Source organism: Hyperolius riggenbachi, chromosome 1 (genome assembly GCF_040937935.1).
Source record: "Hyperolius riggenbachi isolate aHypRig1 chromosome 1, aHypRig1.pri, whole genome shotgun sequence".
Taxonomy (NCBI): Eukaryota; Metazoa; Chordata; class Amphibia; order Anura; family Hyperoliidae; genus Hyperolius; species Hyperolius riggenbachi.
This window is the reverse complement of record NC_090646.1, coordinates 393,483,914-393,489,913: the sequence shown is the minus strand read 5'-3', so window position 1 is coordinate 393,489,913 and position 6,000 is coordinate 393,483,914. Positions and strand designations below refer to the sequence as shown.

The following is a 6,000-nucleotide window of genomic DNA, read 5'->3' as shown; positions in this document are numbered from 1 at the left end:
ACTTCTTGCATTGTTCTCATCTTTTTACTTTGTGTGCTGTAGCAAACAACTCTATAAAGGCTGCTGTCAAGTGTTATGTGCGTATGTTAAGCAACAGAGTGAAGGGGAGAAAACAATTGTATAGTTGGAATGGATAACAGCTTTACTATCTCAACTTCAGCGTCTCTGCTCCGCAGTCAAGTTTACTCGTCCTGCTGATAAAATATAATTGCAGCCAGAGTAGGAGGAAGCAGGTACAGCACACCTCGGCTAATCCTGAATAGAGTAGAGACTGTATCAGCACTTAATATTGGCAGCAGCAGCAGTCTCTCTGCTAGAACGACAGCTTCCGGCTCTTCTCAATGACGTATGCCTGCTGCTACCTATGCTCCGTGAACACAGTGTGTAGAGATTGCTGCTCAGGGAGAGGGGCGGGCAGAGTCACTGATCTGCTCAAGGAAAAAAGGAAGGGAGGAAGTGAGGCAATCTTCAGCTTCAGAGACAGGGGAAGTCAACATGAGAATCTCTACGAAGTGTTTATTCTCTTTATGATCAAAAATTATTATCGACAATATTCCCTTTATGCTAACTGTCCAGAACTGGATAGGTAAGCGATAGTACTTATTGCCTATCAGTTAAATTGCTTTTTATTCTGATGGGGTGTTTTGTTGTTATGCTGATGTGTATATATTACACGGCCCAGTATGTCTTTTGGTTTGCTACATTATCCAGTATGTATATTGGGTGTACTACAAGACTCAGCATGTCTCTTGGTGTACTTCAAAATCATGCATGCCTCTTAGTGCACTTCATGACCCAGCATAACTCCTGGTGCACAACATGACCCAGCATGTCTCTCAGTGTACTACATAAGCCAGCCTGCCTCCTGATGCAGCCCCCACCCTCAGATGTACTACAAGCCCAAGCATGGCTAGTGTGGATGCCTCAGTCTGGCACATCTCACCTCTCCTCACAAGGTTTCTCACTCAGACAACATTGCTCTCTATGTCCAGCCCTGGCAGGAACTCTATTGCCAGCTGCAAGATTGCGCATCCCACCTTCTCTACAGCCTCCTATCAGCAGCTAGAGGTGTGTTCCCTGAAAATTCATGTCCACTAGTGCAGAATTTGCACCATTTACCTTTATGTAATTCAAAAGGGAAATTGCTGCGTATTGTCAATCTTTCATCCTATTTTGCTGTCCACATCGCATGCCAGTGTAATTCAGACCCCATGCTGACGTTTACCACAGCACGCCTTTGAATCCCTATAGCTGTGCGTGGCATTGCTACAGAAATTCGGTTGCGACTTGCAACAACACTGGGGCCATGTCCGATTTTGAAACGGATGCAGCACCCTAGTGGAAACAGGCTGTTAAGGTACTTATTAATTAAATGTGTACAAGCAATGATTTACAAGGTTTCACATGTTAGTCACATTTAAACTCTCTTATTTTGTGTGTAAAAACTGGCTGCAGAGAATTTTTCATTGGACAAATCAAGCAGCAGCGGATTCCCTATGAGGTTTCCCAGTAGGTCAACTATACTCACCTCAACCTATCTCCAAAATGAGAAGCTATTGCATTATTCTAAATTATGACAGTTTTAATTCCCATGTGGTTTGTGTTCTCTTGGTTTCATGCTTGCTGTGTAATTTGGCATTTCGTATTCCTTTCGTATGCTTATAGTTTTAGTTTTATTAACATAAACAGGTAGTCTATTAGCAATACTTTCACATAGTGGTGGGCAGAAGAACAGGCTATTTTATGCAGACCGCTAAACTTTCAAATGTATATACTTTTCTCAAATATGGTCTATGCTAATTTAAAGCACACATCACCTCTAAACTACCATATCATGGACAAGGGGCTCTTCCCTCCTCTGGGACCCAGGAGGAGGTAGGGGTGCTAAGGAAACCCCCAGATTTCAGCCCCCTACTAGGTAAATATGTATAGGTCACTTTTGACCCTATACCTATTTAGTGTAAAAAGTATACTTCAGCTTTATTAAACGCAAAATAAACGTTTGTTTTTTTTTATGTCATTTTTATTTCTTACGTTTGTCTTCTTTCTTCTTTACCTTGCTTGGAGAATCATTTCCTGGCTGATGCTCCCTAATGGACTACCACTGCTGTTCATTGCTACCCACTGTTCTGCCCCGCTCCCGCTGTAGCGGTCCTCCTGGCAGCTTAGCCAAACACATGTTTCCCCGTCATTACTCACTCTGCAGCACTGATAACCATCGCGATCATCTGCCCCGTCACTCCCCACTGGCACTCCATCACTCTGTAATACTGTGAGATGCCAGAGGAGACCCCCAGATCTCCCTTCTGGACTACCGTCACTACCCGACGCTTCTTTGCCAGTACCACCGGCCCAGTTGGTCCCCACCCTGTGACACCACTCCTCCCTATCGGCCCCTGTGCACATTGTCCCCCTTGAGAACCCGACAGCCAGATGCTGCATGTTGTCCCCCCCCCCCCCCTTCCCCCTTTCTGCTGTAGACTGTACTTGTGTGTGTGCACTGGGCTCTAGTCTCCATTCAAAGATATGTAGTCTGTTCTATGAAGCAAATGTATACCCATGCCTTCAAGCTTGACTAAGCAAAAAACATTTATCAAGGCAAATCCTGAAGGCAGTGTTTGTCAGAGTAAATTCCAAAATTTTCAAATTGAAAACCCCTTTGTGTGAGGCCCGGAACCTACTAGCAGCACTTTTCTAAGCTCTTACGATTTAAAAAGCTCTTGCTACTGTAATGCTATGGGTGTTATCCCACTTGAGGTATGTGATTAAAGAAAAAAAAATCACCCATAGCATTACATTAGCAAGAGCTTTTAAAATCATAAGTGCTTAAAAAAGGGATGCTAGTGGGTCCCAGGCCTAACTCTGCAGTTAACACACTTGAAGTATTGCACAAACAGTCTTCTGGTGATCTACAAAGTCCCAGTTCCTCATATAGACAGTTTCTACTTGAAGGCAAGGATTCTGGGAAGTGTAGTCTGGATTCTTATCATTCTTACTTCTTTGTGTGTCATTTTGTCATGCCTGGCTCACCTGTCCAGCAGCTGAATCCAGAAAATGCAAGTTAAACTGCAGTTCCCCGCATATTTGACCCTAATAAAGGTGATATTTACTTGTACACTGGATTACTGTTAGGGCCCATTCACACTTGCGTTTACAAAACTCTGGCGATTTTTGCTGGCGTTTTGCAGGAGTGATTTTTCCGCGATTTCACTGAACACTGCAGTGATTTTTCCGCGATCGCGTTTACCGCGTCTATAGCACTGAAACGCAATCGCCTGAAAATCGTGCAGGCGACGCGTTCGCGTTTCGCGTTTTTGGGCGATTTGCGGCGATTAGCGCAAATCGCCCAAGTAAGAACCGGCCCATAGGGTTTTATTACACTAGCACTTTTTAAAAGCGCTAGCGTTTGAGCGGTTTTGCAGAAATTGTGGCAAAACGCTTTAGTGTGAATGGGCCCTGAAGGTGGTCATACACTAATAGATGGCCACCAAATTCTACAAGATACATCCCCCCTGAAGTGGACCGAATCCTTCTACACACAAAGCACAGTATAAAATCTGTTGAATATCTGTGGAGCCACTCATTGCCTTTTGAGCCCCCCAGGTCTCCCTCATCTATGTCTTCCCATCCCCTTCACCAGGGGCATGCAGAGTGTAGGCAGCAGAACTCATACTCGCCTATCCATCAGTGTCTTCTCTCCACTGCTGAGCACTCCTGTGTCTTCTCTCCCAGGGCGTCTGTGTCACGTGATGATAAACACTAGAGGCACTACTACATAGCATGTACCTTACATTAGCATTTTTCACATGACAAAGGTGCCCAAGAGAGAAGACAGCGAGGAACACCCAGTGGGGATTGATAGGTGAGTGTAAGCTCTGCTGCCAACAATTCACGTTGGTCATCTCATAAACGAATGCCGCTACTGCCGAGCTCCTGACCCAACGCTGACCGATCGATATCTTCCTTCTGGCACAATTGACCAAAAATCCATAGGCATCAATTTCACAGTGCTTGAATGTGTTGGATATCAACGGGAAACAGCAATAAGTTTATGATCACCTTGAGAATCTGCCTTATTTTATTTAAGTTGGCCTTTAATTAATTTGTGTGAAGTAATTTTTGTCAAAGCCAATGGGTGGTCATGCATAATAGAATGGAGTACTTGTTTGTTGTGGATTTTTAGACCAAAGAATCTCTGTGTAAGAGAGTGTAAAGTAGTTGCCATTTGTATGAAAATGTGCTAAGGTCCTTGTTACAAAGGCAGCTTTGTCAAGGTGACTAGTAGCTCGCAACAGATTTTGTTTAAGAAATGAATGGATGTTGCCAGTTGCCTCGCTCCACAGAAATACAGACAGTCTTTAGTCAGTAGGCAACTGTAAACACAATCGCTACAAATATTTTTCAAGTATGTTAAAGGACCACTATCGCGAAAAATGGTAAAATTTAAAATACATGTAAACACGTACAAATAAGAAGTACATCTTTTCCAGAGTAAAATGAGCCACAAATTACGTTTCGTTTCTCCTATGTTGTTGTCACTTATAGTAGGTAGTAGAAATCTGACAGAACTGACAGGTTTTGGACTGGTCCATCCCTTCATGGGGGATTCTCAGCAGGGCCTTTATTGTTTATAAAGCCACTCACTGAAAAGGATTTATACAGTGATGCTGGCCAGCCTCCCTGCTCACTGCACAATTTGTTAGCAGTTGGAAAGAGAAACTGCCATTCACTAAATTCTTTTGAAAATAAAGAAAACTCTGAGAACTCCCCATGAGGAGATGGGCTAGTTCAAGACCTATCGATTCTGTCAGATTTCTACTACCTACTGTAAATGACAGCAACATGGGAGAAAAGTAATCTATGGCTCATTTTACTCTTGAATAAATTCATTTTTTTATTTGTGTGTATATACACCACCCACTGAATATTAATCCCAGTCACCCAATGACCAAGTGTGCCAAGTTTGAGAACCCTGCGATTAACAGTCTATGAATGGCTGCAGTTTATATTTTCCCATTAAAACTGAATGGCTGAAATTTGATTGGCTGTGTTATGCTCCGCCCACTTTTCCTGTATTTGTAACCTCGGCCACCAAGTGACCAACTGTGCCAGATGTGGGGACTCTGGCTTGATTACTGTGAGAATGGCAGCCTTTTCCATTTTTTCCATTGACATGAATAAGTGAAATCTGATTTGCTGTTTGTAGCTCCGCCTAGGTAAGCAGGGGGGGCCGCGAGACCCCCAGAACATATCATCCCAGGTAGTAAGGGATCTGTATACCAAGTTTCATTCAAATCAGCCAAGCAGTTTTCGAGTGATCGCGGCACATACATACACACATACATACAGTTGTGTTCAAAATTATTCAACCCCCAGTGAAAGTGAGTGTTTTGGCCAGTTTTCACATTGATTTTGATCATTTTGGTCATCTTTTTTACAATTAAATCAAAGAGGCTCTTGTAAGTCAAACAAATATAACGTAACATTTATAATGAAATAACCACAAATGTATTTTCTGTGCTCACATCATTATCAGTTTTATTCAACCCCCAAGTGATATTCATTCTTAGTACTTAGTACAACATCCTTTTCCATTTATAACCGCTTTTAAACGTGAAGCATAACTTGACACAAGTGTCTTGCAGCGATCTACGGGTATCTTAGCCCATTCTTCATGGGCAAAAGCCTCCAGTTCAGTCACATACTTAGGCTTGCGTGCTGCAGCTGCTTTCTTTAAGTCCCACCAGAAGTTCTCAATCGGATTTAAGTCTGGTGACTGCGATGGCCACTCAAAAATGTTCCAGCCTTTAAACTGCAACCATGCTCTAGTGGACTTGGAGGTATGCTTGGGATCATTGTCCTGTTAAAAGGTCCAACGTCTTCCAAGCCTCAGGTTTGTGACGGACTGCATCACATTTTCTTCCAAATCTCCTGGTGCTTAAGAGAATTCATGGTACCTTGCTTACGCTGAAGCTTCCCTGTACCTGCAGAAGCAAAACA

At 43.1% G+C, this 6,000-nt stretch overlaps 1 protein-coding gene across 1 annotated transcript in view; it reads left to right on the top strand.

Moving 5' to 3' along the window:
* Window positions 1-372: 372 nt before the first annotated feature.
* The window catches only part of C9orf72 (C9orf72-SMCR8 complex subunit), a 112,897-nt gene continuing 107,269 nt past the window's right edge, over window positions 373-6,000 (top strand). Inside the window, exon 1 of the mRNA XM_068271373.1 lies at window positions 373-586. The gene's annotated coding sequence lies outside the window, so the exon portion shown is untranslated. The remainder of the gene's footprint in view (window positions 587-6,000) is intronic.